Source organism: Mytilus edulis, chromosome 3 (assembly GCF_963676685.1).
Source record: "Mytilus edulis chromosome 3, xbMytEdul2.2, whole genome shotgun sequence".
In the NCBI taxonomy this organism is placed as follows: domain Eukaryota; kingdom Metazoa; phylum Mollusca; class Bivalvia; order Mytilida; family Mytilidae; genus Mytilus; species Mytilus edulis.
In genome coordinates, this window is record NC_092346.1 from 98516966 (window position 1) to 98532694 (window position 15729).

General features: G+C 33.9%; 1 protein-coding gene across 2 annotated transcripts in view; it reads left to right on the forward strand.

Annotated features, from left to right (window-relative positions):
- Positions 1-1903, forward strand: part of LOC139517912 (uncharacterized) — a 35643-nt gene extending 33740 nt beyond the window's left edge. For both annotated transcript variants that reach the window (XR_011663232.1, XR_011663233.1), the window contains exon 13: positions 34-1903. The gene's annotated coding sequence lies outside the window, so the exon portion shown is untranslated. The remainder of the gene's footprint in view (positions 1-33) is intronic.
- The last annotated feature ends 13826 nt before the right edge of the window (positions 1904-15729 follow it).

Consider the following 15729-nt stretch of genomic DNA (forward strand, 5'->3'; position numbering starts at 1 on the left):
GATAAGACACTCTGGAAAGTACAAAGACCGGAGGGGTGTTGCCCAATATAAGTATTGAAATGTGATGATTTATAATTCATACAGATTAACAAATCAATAGTATTCATATTATATAACAAAGCCATAGTGACGTTTATAGAAACATGCTGACAACGTAAAGATTTCAAAAATCTCACAACTAAACAGTTAGACATATCCATCAAAAATGAAACGCTGAGTTCTAGCTGTAATAGATTACAATATGTTGTATAGATATATGTCCATTAGAATACAAAGTTTTTAACAGAAGTAGCAAACAAATTTGTTATTAATACTCGCTGGACGAGAAAATTGTTGTTATAGTTTTTGATTTTGCAAAATCACATAGAATATAGTCAATTTATAGTCGTTCAAAAATGTTAAATAGTAAGTTTGCCAAAATAAGGTGTTGTTTGTTTATGTTATATAATTTTTATTATACGTTAGTACATGAAAATAGGAGCATGTATGATAGTTGATGTGCGAAGGTTGTTAAAGATTTGTTTAGAAAGTATAATAGAAATATGTGTTATGGTCTGCTCTAAATATAAAGTAGATACGGCATGTAGACAATATAAGCTTAAGCATTCTTTCCTGTTGTCTGAATAAAAGATGTCACAGATCTGAAACTTCTCCCCAATAGTTGATAACTATATATTGATTAGGTTCCTGCAAAATTAGCAAACAATACATATCTTTTGTATATCGGCTCTATTGAAGCCTATAAAATCTTGCTTTATATCTTATTTCAAAAGTTTGAAAACAAAGTTTCATTTGGTGGCTGAAAATGTAGTTATCAAAGGTACCAGGATTATAACTCAGCACGCCAGACCCGCGTCTCGTCTATACAAGTTCCACCAGTGACGCTCACATCAAAATACCACTTAAGCCAAACAAGTAAAATATGTTTCCTGTGTCTTATTAGTTTACTAAATCGTTATCATATTATTATTGAGTTTATTGATTTCTGAAACCAGTTCCCCTTTCTGTTCAGAGAATTATTCCTTTATTCTTACAGATATTTTAAATATATATTGCTTAATATTTTATTTTCAGTATTTTCTGTAACCCTTTCAATTAAATTCTCCTTTGTTGATTTTTGCACTTTTGATGGCCGTAAACTAATTCATAAAATAACTGTGTTATTTAACTAATTGTTAAGTGTTTGTTAGGAATGACTTAGTCTGATGTGTATTTATATTAACCAAGTATCAAAGTTTAGTATCAAAGATATTCATAGATTATATAGCAGTCAGAAATTATTTTCGATTTGGAAATTTGAAAAAAGCCCTTAATCATATTAAGTAAGTGATACATTGTCACAAATGTAAATGTGTCTGTTCGTATCATTTTACCACCTAACACTCTTGATTGATGTTAAATAGACCTGCGTAAATTAGGTAAAAGATCTGCACTATAATAAACGACAAAAACAGTCATTAAAATTATCAAAACTCATAACATTACTCAACAGTTGTATATATTTACAAATTTATGTAAAATGAAAATCCATATTTACATGGACGGGTTAAATAAATCAATTCCTAGATGTGATTTTATTATTATAAATCATCTCATTAAGTTTTAAATATTCATGTGACATGTCACACTAAACATAGATATCAAACTACGTTTGTAAGAGAATTGTGTTCGTTACATAAATATGGAAAAAAGATTTTAAAGCAATGTGAGATTTGTCTTATCGATATACAGTGACATTTGTTCAAAGAGAATTCTTGGTTTGAGTATAAAATCCTCTGTGATGAAAGTTGTTGTGTTGATAATGAATTATGATAGAAAGCTTCATCAGTATTGTGATGTTTTCAGATGGTGCATTTGTTTGTTACTTATTGTTCATATGAAATAAACTTGTTTCTGTATTTAATTTTATTTTTTTGAAATTTGCCTTATTAGTGGATATTTGTTCACTTTTAAGCTCACCTGACCCGAAGGGCCAAGTGAGCTTTTCTCATCACTTTGCGTCCGTCGTCCGTCGTCGTTGTCGTCGTCGTCTGTTAACTTTTACAAAAATCTTCTCCTCTGAAACTACTAGGCCAAATTTTACCAAACTTAGCCACAATCATCATTGGAGTATCTAGTTTAAAAAATGTGTCCGGTGACCTGGCCAACCAACCAAGATGGCCGCCATGGCTAGAAATAGAACATAGGGGTATAATGTAGATTTTGGCTTATAACTCTGAAACCAAAGCATTTAGATCAAATTTAAAACGGGGGTTAAAATTGTTTATCTAGTCAATATTTATCTGCTCTGAAATTTTCAGATGAATTGGACAATGGGTTGTTGGGTTGCTGTCCCACAATAGGTAATTTTTAAAGAAATTTTGCTGTTTTTGGTTATTATCTTGAATATTAGTATAGACAGAGATAAACTGTCAACAGCAATAATGTTCAGCAAAGTAAGATCTACAAATAGTTCAACATAACCTAAATGGTCAGTTGACCCCCTCAAAGAGTTATTGCCCTTTATAGTCATTTTTGAACAATTTTCATTAATTTTATAAATTTTTGTAAATTTTTACAAAATATTTTCCTCTGTGTAACTAAAGGACCAAGTTTATTATAGATAGAGAAAATTGTAAGTAGCAAGAATGTTCAGTAAAGTAAGATCTACAAACACATCACCATCATCAAACACAATTTATCATGAATCCATCTGTGTCCTTTGTTTAATACATGTATGCACATAAACCAAGGTGAGCGACACAGGCTCTTAAGAGCCTTTAGTTATATACCCCAGCCGGCCTCAAGTGATACCCATGTGCCTTGGCCGTCCTTCCATCTTTCTTTCCTCCAGTCCCTCCGTCTCAATTAATTTCCGCACTCTAAATTAAGTTTCGTCTCACGAAACCCATATACAATGCTAAGAACAGCAAAACGCATAATGAGTTCGAATTTTTGTTGTGCTTTATTGATCGTTTTAGAATTACGTCCTCTTTTAACTTGGAAAATTACAAATCTTGATTAGGGGCATTCGGTCCTCAGAGGCATTCTTTTTTCTTTTTTCTTTTTGTAAAATTCACAAGGAAAGTCTCTAATCAAATGGCAAAATCAAAACCTCAAACACATCAAACGTTCATTTCATGACTTTGTACAGGCATTCTCTAAAGTAGAAAATGGTGCTTTAAACCTGATTATTAGAAGGTAATTTCATAGAACTACGATTAAAATTGGATATTTTGCAACTTAGCTTTTCGTTGTGACAACTTCATTTTGGTTGTTGCTCAATAACAATATTGCGATATCAATTTCAAAGGGTTTTATTGAATCCCCTAATCCAATCATTATGTTCATTAAAACAATTATGCTAACATTTATATGTGTAAACATTTTCGACATCTTAGAAATATCTCTTAGAAAAAAGTAAAATCACAAAAATACTGAACTTAGAGGAAGATCAATTGGGAAAGTCCATAATCACATGGCAAAACCAAATAACAAAACGCATCAAAAACGAATGGACAAGAACTGTCATATTCCTGACTTGGTACAGGCATTTTCAAATGTAGAAAATGGTGGATTAAACCTGGTTCTATAGCGCTAACCCTCTCACTTTAATGACAGTCTCATCAATTTCCGATATTTTTACATGTTAGACCCACAAAAGGATAAATGCTTAAATTAATCAGTAAACATGTCCTTGTCTTGATTTAATGATGTTAGTAGCAATATCTTAAAACACTGCAACTGTATTGAGGTCCCTTTTGAAACTAATTTTGGTCAAAGTAGCTTTATATATGTTTTTATTAAATTTGATTTAGACCATCAATATACTTAACGATTGTAACATGCCTTTATTGTTTGTGACGTATCAGAAGCCTTCAATGTCAACAAGAATGCCAAATTCATACTTTCCTGCCAGTCACCTAATGTTTAAAGTGTATTTTTAAAAGTGTGTGGCTGAATAATCGTTTTTTATCAGAAAGCTCGATTGTGTCTTATTCCATATTGTTACATTTTGACTGGCTGCATTTGCCAGGCGGAAGGTGACTGCTTACCATACGCGACCTATAATTATTTACAAAATTCAATCATATCAACTTATTTTTAATCGCAAGAGACGTTAGACCTGCTGACATCTCAATTGTCGCTTGGTATGGAGTTCATGTGATACACTCGGGTTTTATGTTAACCTTGATTTAAATTTGTAGGTACCAATTATGGATTTGTGAAGAAACAAAAATGCTGTTACCTCTAAGTTATTAAAATATTCTTTTCGATTGTCTTTTAGATTTTAAAACTGTAATTGTTATAAGTAGTATCCAAGACGGTAATCGTAAACATAGCCTCGGTGTTAAATAAAGAAGCGGAAGGTATACCTCATATGTTGAAGAGAAAATAACAACGCTATAACCGAAAACCGGGTGTGATTTCATATGCTCCGGAATTATAAACGAATTCGGTGATCTATCAATCGACGAAAAGAGAACAGGAATGTTGTTACGACCATTGGATCACGCCCAAACTGGAAAAACTTTAACAAAATTTGGGTGAAATATTTCTTTTAGTATAGATGTATTGGTTTTGTTTGTTGCCGTCAATCAACGAACTTGGTCGACTAGGAAAAATGGAACATAATCATGAAATGAAAGTTATCGTCTGGTAATTTGAAAATGGTTGTTAAATAGAAAATATATATGCTGTAAAAGATTGTTCATTATGTCATGTTTCAAATTTAGTTTTCCTTTAACAAAATAAAATCAGGCACTCTTTATAAAGATCTTGAAAATATTTGGGTTATTCTGGTCAAACCTCTCCTCCAAAAAATTATCTGAATCTATTACTGAATGAGGAGACATGTTTGTTTCTCTTTTTTGTCTTCTAGATACCCCCCCCCTCCCAAAAAAAAAGGATTATTTCTTTTGAGTTAGTAAGAAAATAATTCGGAAAATAATAAACATTACAATCACTGACTTTAAAAAACTCGATAAATATGCACCCTACTAAAACTACAGATCCAAGTAGGAGAGCGATTTCTACTCATCATTGACACTTGTCAAGCTGTCAAGTATCAGAAACGTACATTACATTGTCTTATCGGAGCCTTTTATAGCTCTCGATGCGGTATGGGCTTTGCTCATTGTTGAAGGCCGTACGGTGACCTATAGTTTTGGTCTTTTGTGGATAGTTGTCTCATTGGCAATCATACCACATCTTCTTTTTTTATATAAACCAATTACAAGGCTACAAAACAAAGGACGGGTTCAGACATAAAGTTGGCAGCAAACGATATCCATAATATTCACTACGTTACTTCATCGGATCGCAAAACAAATATTACACATCCAGGTTTAAATAGACTTGCTTATTATATTTAGGCGCAGACCTCGGATGGATGTGGGGGTATACAAAGTTAAATATTAATAAAAGCAACGGTAATATACCGCTGTTCGAAAGTCACAAATCGATTGAGAGAAAACAAATCCTGGCTACAAACTACAACCGAGGGAAACACATCAATTATATGAGGAAAACAAAGACACTACAGAAACACTGAAGTGAATTAAAAACAAAACACAATGCAACACACACAGACACGAACTATAAAATAACAACTGCCATTTTCCTGACTTGGTACAGGAAAATTAACGAACTAAAAGAAAAATCCAAAACTTTATAAAATTCAAAATCAAAAGCTTAAACAAATCTAACGAATGAACAATAATTGTCTTATTCCTGACTTGACATATTTTGTCTAGTCTATCATTTAAAAGCTAGAACATATATTGTCCAATGTCGTTTGAAAATCACGTTTGTTTATTTGTTGAATGATTAGACCAGAATATTAATTACTCCAAGGGTTGTCAGAAACATGATTCCTCCAGTCAAATTTACATCAAACGTTTGTGCAAACCAGCTGCTGCAGTCGTTTTTTTTAAATAATGTTATTTACTTATATTTGTAACCTAGGTAGTTTCTTACATGTTCAGTTAACTTTAAATATGCTTATAGAGTAACAACAACTTGTCTAGTCATTACGATTAAAATCTAGAACATCTATGTCGGGCAATGTCGTTTTAATATCACGTTTGTTTGTTTAGAGAATGATCAGACCAGAATATTAATTACATGTATAGTTAAGAATAACTTAATTAATCTAACGGATAAATAATGACAAAAATAGAAACAATCAAACAACGTAATTATTTGCTTAATATAAATTAATAGTCTCCATGCACTTAACAGGTCAAAGGCGTGGAAAGTATGAGAATAATACTGATTAAAGCTTCTTAAACATGCAATTAGAAAAAAAACTAATGTCCTGTGAATAACCTGACTAAAACGTTGCACTTTTAAAACATTATGACTGTTGTTTTTTTAAGTTCAATTTTAATCACAACATCCGTCATAAATTTGCATGTATTAGTTTGTGATTATGTCAGTTTATGGGGAACTACACGTGGTAGGTCAGTGATATTTGGTATGTAGTTGTGTAAGCATCGGCATATCTCATTTCCATGGAAATAATTTAGCTCCACCCCCTTAGTCATGGTCTATTGATTTTGAAACTTTTGCTTATTTTACATGTATTAGTTTGTGATAAGGTCAGTTTATAAGGAACCATTAGTGGTAGGCCAATGTTAATTGGTATTCAGTTGTATAAGCATTGGCACATCTCATTGTCATGGAGAATATTTGGCCTCACCCTTCAGTCACAGTCTAATGACTTCAAAACTTATCTTAGTTTACATGTATTAGTTTGTGATTAGATCAGTTTAAGATGAACTGCTAATGTTAAGTCAATGACATTTAGTATGCAAATTTATTGGCATTTGCAATTATCGTTTCCATGGAGATTATATAGTCCCACCACCTCTTATTGACTGAAACTTTTCTATTGTTTACTAGTTAATGTTTGTATTTAGATTTAGGAACCACTTATAATAAGTCAATGGTCATGATGGTATTTGGTATGCAGTTGTATAAGCATTTGCACATCTCATTTACATTGAGATTGTTTAGCCATGTAACACAGTCATGGTTTATTGACTTTAAATATTTTCATAACTTGTGTAAGATGTTAAAGTATTGCTATTTTGATTTAAACATTTGCATAATCAAAATTACAAAAAGGCGAGACATATCTCTGTGAAAACAGTTTATTTTAAACATCATTTGTTTTATTTGCATCGCCATCGGCGAAGACAAGTGTAGTCATCGCTGGACTTCAATCTGACGAACCTTAGATTTCATAAAAAAAAAACACATTTGTAGACACGTAGCCCATGTAAACAGTGTCAATCGGATGTTGTCATGGACAAAACAATTGCGGGTTCCCATAGAATCATCTTAAAAGAAAGGCAAAAGATATCATAGGGACATTCTGACTCTTAAGCGAAAATAAATTGACAACGGTATACATAACACAGCGTAGAAAACTGAAGATTGAAGTTGAAATCATCACTTCGTAAATTTTACGGACGCCATCACGAGTTGGTTGACCGTTATGAAATAACCGTTTCACAAATGATATCGGATATGTTCCTTACGTCGTAACTACAATCCCCTTCCCTTTCATAAATGTGACCTACCGAATAAGACTATTTACCGGATTTGTAATCACATAAGCAACACACGATGCCACATGTGGAGCAGGATCTGCTTACCCTTCCGGAGCACCTGAGATCACCACTAGTTTTTGGTGGGGTTCCTGTTGTTCATTCTTTAGTTTTCTGTGTTGTGTCATGTGTACTATTGTTTGTCTGTTTGTCTTTTTATTTTTAGCCATGGCGTTGTCAGTTTATTTTCGATTTATGAGTTTGACTGTCCCTCTGGTATCTTTCGTCCCTCTTTTAAAGATGTCATCGATACGACGTTAGCTCAGTGAAGAACAGTCAGACATATTTGAATTCAATAACAACTTGCAATATTGTTTCTAGTCTAAATGTTATCATACAAACTGTTTAGTCCGTGGTAAACTGATTATTGTTACTTGTTTTCTGAGAAACTTTATTACCAAATGCTACAATACACATATCCATGAAGATCTCAATTGTACTGCTTCTTATATTGTGTACGGACTCAATAGTACTCTGTGAGAACTTATCAATCTCGACGAAGGTGAAACACGACTTCACAATTGAGTATATGATGACTGAGCTAATACTAATGATCCTGATAACAATAAATTTATCTATAAATCTATAAACAGAATTTTACCATTCTATTCTTCAGAGCCAGAATTATACAGAAAATGAATAATTCAACAAATCACCCCATATTGAGTACAGAATATCACTAACTTACAGATTCCTGTATTTGAGAATTTACAATAGCGATTCCCTGTGGATGCAACGACAAAGTAAAAGACGAAGGTTTGACGCAATAGGACCCACGGTCATAAAAAAAATATTCACCACCTACAGTAGGAACTGTGTCTATTATCGAATCTTAATTCACTCTTTTGGGAATATGCCAGTTGTTTTCTAATAGTTCTTTTGGTTGATTAAGTTTAATGTTTTTTTTGTCAGTTTTTATAAAACTTACCTGGGAGTTTAATATTGTTTGTTTATACCTTTAAAGAGCCCAAAACCACTGCCGTTTCTGATTCAAATTCTAGTAAGTACAGGTTGATTGTACTTGTTATGGATATTGCTTAGTACGGGCCATTAATATTTGAACCCGTGAAACCGCACCCAAAGATGAGGAAAAACGTAGTTTTCTGTGTAAGATGTAAGAAAGTTTCAAAATGATATTAATGTAACAATTTTACTTCACTAAAAAAACTTTAGAAGCAATATTTTCCATTTAAAATATGGGCAGAGAACACTATAGCAATCTGTTGCATGTAAGTTTCTCAACCTCATGAGGATGTTAGATTAATTCATCCTCGCTAATTAGAAATCAAAAACTCTCAATAAATATTGTTATTTTGTCTGATACAAATAAAGCCCCGATGCTATAATAGTGACCTGTGCTCCTAAACAAAAATGACAATGAAGAACGTAAGGTTGCTGGTGGATTGAGATTATGAACAAAAAAGAACGCAAGGTTGCTGGTGAAAGAAGATAATGACCTACGAAGAACGAAGAGTTGCTATTGGATTTAGATGATGACAATGAAGAACGCAAGGTTGCTGTTAGATTGAGATGATGACCAATAAAGAACGCAAGGTTGCTGGTGGATTGTGATGATGACTAATGAAGAACTAAAGGTTGTTGGGTGATTGAGATGATGATCAATAAAGGATTCAAGGTTGCTGGAGGATTGAGATGGTGACCAATGAAGAACGCAATATTGTTGGTGGATTGAGATCATAACTAATAAAGAACTTAAGTTTGTTGGTGGATCGAGAGGATGACCAATGAAGAACTCAATGTTGCTGGTGGATTGAGATGATGACCAACGAAGAACGCAAGGTTGCTGGTTGATAGAGTTTATGAACAAAGAAGAACGCAAGGTTGCTTGTGGATTGAGATATTGACATATGAAGAACGCAAGTTTGCTGGTGGATTTAGATGATAACAATGAAGAACGCAAGGTTGCTCGTGGATAGAGATGTAACCAATGAAGAATGCAAGGTGGCTGGTGGATTGAGATGATGACCAAGGAAGAACGCAATATTGTTGGTGGATTGAGATCATAACTAATGAAGAACTCAAGTTTGTTGGTGGATAGAGAGGATGACCAATGAAGAACTCAATGTTGCTGTAGGATTGAGATGATGACCAAAGAAAAACGCAAGGTTGCTGGTGGATTGTGATGATGACCAATGAAGAACTTAAGGTTGCTGGTGGATTGAGAAGGTGATTAATGAAGAATGCAAGGCTGCTGGTAGATTAGGATGATGGTCAATGAAGAACTGAAGGTTGTTGGTTGATTGAGATGATAACTAATTAAAGAATCAAAAGTTGCTGGTGGCTTGAGATGATGATTTATGAGGAACTAAAGCTTACTGGAGGATTGAAATGATGATTTATGAGGAACTAAAGCTTACTGGTGGATTGAAATGATGAACAATGAAGAACGAAGGGTTGCTGTTGGATTGAGATGATGACCAATGAAGAACGCAAGGTTGCTGGTTGATAGAGATGATTAACAAAGACGAACGCAAGGTTGCTGGTGGATTAAGATAATGACCTATAAAGAACGCAAGTGTGCTGGTGGATTGAGATAATGACAATGAAGAACGCAAGGTTGCTGATGGATAGAGATGATGACCAATAAAGAACGCAAGGTGACTGGTGGATTAAGATGATGACCAACGAAGAACGTAATATTAGTGGTGGATTGAGATCATAACTAATGAAGAACTCAATGTTGTTGGTGGATCGAGATGATGACCAATGAAAAACGCAAGGTTACTGATGTATTGAGATGATGACCAATGCAGAACTGACGATTGTTGGTGGATTGACATGATGACCTATATGAAAAACGCAAGGTTGGTGTTGTATTGAGATGATTACCAATGAACAAGTCAAGGTTGTTGGTGGATTGGGATAATGACCAATGAAAAACTCAAGGTTGTTGGTGGATTGAGATAATGACCAATGAAAAACTCAAGGTTGCTTGTGTATTGAGATGATGACCAATGAAGAACTCAATGTTGCTGGTGGATTCAGATGATGACAATGAAGAACGCAATGTTGTTGGTTGATTGAGATGATAACCTATAAAGAACTCAAGGTTGTTGGTGGGATTGAGATGATGACCAAGGAAGAACTCAAGATTGTTGGTGGGATTGAGAGGATGACCAACGATGTACCTAAGGTTGCTGGTGGATTGTGATGATGACCAAGGAAAAACGTAAGGTTGTTGGTGTAATGACATGATAACCAATGAACAACTCAAGGTTGCTGGTGGATTGATATGATGACCAACGAAGAACTCAAGGTTGCTGGTGGATTGAGATGATGACCAATGAAGAACTCAAGGTTGCTGGTGGATTGATATGATGACAAATGGAGAACTCAAGGTTGCTGGTGGATTGAGATGATGACCAATGAAGAACTGAAGATTGTTGGTGGATTGACATGATGATCTATGAAGAATGCAAGGTTGCTGGTGTATTGAGATAAGGACCAATGAAGAAAACGGATAAAATGCGAGCAAGATAAACTTAAACTAAACCAATGATTTGAATTAATCAATTCATTTCGTTCATACATTCAGATGCACATTCAAATTTGACGACGTACAATATACACACGGATTTTTTACTCTAAGAAGATAGGTTGTGAATGCCTTTTATCTATTCAACGGAAGATATTTTTCCCCATCAGCAATCCTTCTAAAAATGTTATTATATATATAGAAGTGACTAAAGAACTAGAAAATCGACGGAAAAACTGAGACTCTTGTATATATAACACTACATCCTTCACGAAAGAGGAGGTTAAGAAAATCAAAATTTTGAAATTATTAAGAAACTAAGGTTTCAACTCCCTCAGGCAAAGTTGACTTTAGATGAATTTGGCTATTTATTTTAGGTATTTTTGTTATATAGCTCTTCAACGGTTACGGTACTTATACATCCTCGGATTTCAAATGTTTGACTTTGAGCATTCCGGATGAAGGTAAATCCAGAAAAGCGCTTTGGACGCATGAAATTATTAAACGTTTTGTTTTCAACTTTTTACATCACTGTGTTGATTCCTTTGCTGGTTGACTATCAGTCCCCGAGGGTATTATCAGCTCAGTAGTATTCGGTATTGACATGATTTAACAAACGTTTCTAAAGTTGTCCGTTTATAAATTTTGAAATTATTATTAAGAAACTAAGGTTTCAGTTCCCTCGGGCAAAGTTGACTTTAGATGAATTTAGCTATTTATTTTAGGTATTTTTGTTATAAAGCTCTTCGGTACGTACGCATCCTCGGATTTCAACTGTTTGGCTTTGAGCGTTCCTGATGAGGGTAAATCCAGAAAAGCGCATCGGACGCATGAAATTATTAAACGTGTTGTTTCAATTTGTTTACACTTGAACATGCATACATGGTAGGTGGAGACGGATATCCTGTTGATGCACCCGATATTGCTCCCTTTGAGTACTTGATATTGTATCTGTATTTATGGGGGATGTGGATTTATTTCTTCTTAGTAGATTTAGGTTGTTTGAACATTGGTAAACTACTGTCGCCTTAATCTAAAAGACGTCAATAATATTTCTATTGAATAGATCACAAGATCTACATTATTTGTAAAACTCAGTTTTATGAAGTATATCCGCCGGCTGAATATATTCTCTCTCCAACAAAACTCAAACAACCAGACCAACATAAGAAAGAATAAAAAGTTGTCAAATTTCCCTACTATATAGCTAGTATACGATGAATTTTACTTTTTAAAAGCCAAATTGTCAGCAATTTGGTAACTCGTTTTACTACATATACATACCACGCCACTTTAAATGTTATGTATATTTTGCACAAACGACCTCGGACTTGTAATTATCTTCACGACGTTTCCTGTATCTAATATATATATTATGAAGAGGTTTAGGATAAATTGTCTTGGTCTAAGGTTAATATATTACCTAAGTTAGTCATTGTCTGGAACAATATATACAATAGGTATAATAAAATGCGTACATCCCCGCAAACCTGTACCGTTGGGTGTTTGTTTAAATGACGTGTTAAAAGCACTAACGGAATGTCAAACAGTTTCGACAAATAATACGTAAAATTATGACTTTGGAGGAATATATGCATGAGTATCCTGAATTTAGTGTTACCTTCTAGTTCAGACATTAATACCGAACAAAGCAACGTCTATATTATTCGAGATTGTTAAATCTGCGTTTAAATTATATGTCTGGTAAATTAAACAGTATAAATGTACAAACAACAGCCCCAATCTTCATAAACAGAAAAGAAGGTAGGCTCGAAAGTTAAATTTTATTGGCTTATTTTATGTCAATGGTTAGAAATCTTAGATTCCTTATTTGGTCCCAATACTTGTCCTTGAATTGTCCTTGGAGTTCAGTATTTTATTAGATTTTACTTTTTGAACTATAAAGACATCTGCATTGCTAAACAAAGGCACGAAAATTTACTTCAATTGTAATATTATCGTTGATTTTTACAGGAGACAATAATTTGTCATCTGCAGGAATGTAGCATAAGATTACTTGTACAGTTGTATAATAGCAAAGCAGCTGATTACAGGATAAATACCATATAAGGCATAATACAAAAATAACAACAATACCAAACTTCACGGAAAATTCAAAACAGAAGTTATAAACATATGGCGAAATCAAAAGCTCAAATACATCAAATAATTGGAAAACAGCTGTCATAGTCCTGCCCTAAAACATGCATTTCCCTATGTAGAAAATGGTGGAAAACTCTGGTTTTATAGCTAGCTAAACCTTTTAAAATGCCGGAAGTAATAAATAACGTCTCTTGAAGAAAAGTCATCGCTGTTAAAGATCTTAAACACTTTGTTTAGTTTATATAAGCATGTCCTATACAACTTTGTAATTGTGATCGATTGTACAGAACGGATATTAACATACATGGAAATCCCAACAAGTCCAAAGTTTTTATTTGCAAGCCATTAATCTGAAACAGACATTGCATCTCCAGTTTGTAAGAGAGAGATATTGATTTGAAAGCTATATGTTTTGAATAATCATTGTCGCCTCCGTGTAAATCGTATTATAGGGTTATTTGCTGCTGACAAACCTTGATCTACTTCTGAGATAAACGAGGGAAATAAAATCGAATCGAATATCAAAATAAGTAACAGTTGCAATCAGAGTAGAGTAAAATCCAATATGACTGTTAATTTTCTGATATCCTGATATCACGCCCTGATCTTAATCTCAAGTTCTAGTGATGTGAATAAATGTGAATTATTGATATGTCTGTTTGGTTATCTATGTCTACGGTTTGTGAACATTTATTTAACTTAACTTAATCTCGTCTATAGTTCATGAAATGAGGTAGAGGTCAAGTAAAAAACGTCTGACTGGCATGGGGGCCTTACAAAATACGCACATACCCAATATCGTTATCCTATTACTCATAACAAGAATGTGTCCAAAGTACACGGATGCCCCACTCGCACTATCATTTTCCATGTTTTATGGACTTTGAAATTGGGTAAATATCTAATTTGGCATTAAAATTAGAAAGACTATACTATAGGGAACATGTGTACTAAGTTTCAAGTTGATTGGACTTCAATTTCATCAAAAACTACCTTGACCAAAAACTTTAACCTGAAGCGGGACGAACGAACGAACGGACGGACGGACGGACGAACGAACGAACGAACGGAGCCACAGACCAGAAAACATAATGCCCCTCTACTATCGTAGGTGGGGCATAATAAGAGAGAAATACTAAATAATGTAAATTTTTTCTTCAAGTATTCACTGAACAATGAAAACGATGCTAAGTACAATTGACATAACTTCATAACACAAGGCATCTTTATACCAAGTATGAAGGATTCGTGTCTTTTACCTTCTGTAATATTAAGTTTTAAAGAAGTATGGTTACGCCGCCGCTGAATCACTACAGAGGTCGGAGGCTCGACTTAAATCTTTTACAAAAGATAATTCGTGTTTTATATTTTAAACAAGAATGTGTCCAAAGTACACGGATGCCCCACTCGCACTATCATTTTCCATGTTTGATGGACCGTGAAAATGGGTAAAAAATATAATTAGGCATTAAAATTAGAAAGATCATATCATAGGGAACATTTGTACTAAGTTTCAAGTTAATTGGACTTCAACTTCATCAAAAACTACCTTGACCAAAAACTTTAACCTGAAACTCGCACTTTCATTTTCTATGTTCAGTGGACCGTGAAATTGGGGTCAAAAGTTTAATTTGTCTTTAAAATTAGAAAGATCATATCATAAGGAACATATGTACTAAGTTTCAAGTTGATTGGACTTCAGCTTCATCAAAAACTACCTTGACCAAAAACTTTAACCTGAAGCGGGACAGACGGACGAACGGACGAACGAACGAACGAACGAACGAACGGACGGATGGACGGACGCACAGACCAGAAAACATAATGCCCCTCTACTATCGTATCGTAGGTGGGGCATAAAAAAACAAAGGACAACAGATATGAAATATGGTACTAGTATTGTATAAAAATATATTTGAATGTGATACTATAAAGTTCATAACATTTTAATTGTCGGTTTGCGTCCTTTTACTTAAATATCCGCCGTCTTATAAGATATTTTCTATTACAAAGTTATAGCTAGAAACATTGTAGTACAACAGTATAAATGTCTTTACGGATCTTTTTAAATAATTTAATAAAGCCGAAGAGAGATAACTAGTATATATCTTCATTTTACAAGAAGAACAAAAACATCTGTTTTTAATTACGTGACGGAAAAAGACGGGGGCATGATCAGTTGAAGAGATTACTTGGACCCTATGTTTTACGAAATCAATCCCCTTTTTGACGTAGTTAATCAAATGCATACAAGAAGTCATCACTCTGTTTCCATTCAAATTTAGCATAGGCAAAAAAACCATGAACAAATGAAAACAACATTATAATTAAAATGTACGTAACCCATCGCACTTATTAGAATAGCTTACAATGCCACCGTCGCGGTTCTTGTGCCAGTGCGATTAAGAGCCCTATGTGTGTTTTCCTTGCCATCATGTACATACGTTTGTTACAGTCGGTGGTATACTTAAACTTATGTGTAAATAAATAATGTACTATCCACCTTCAAGCGTGAAGTAGTTGTTATAAACTATA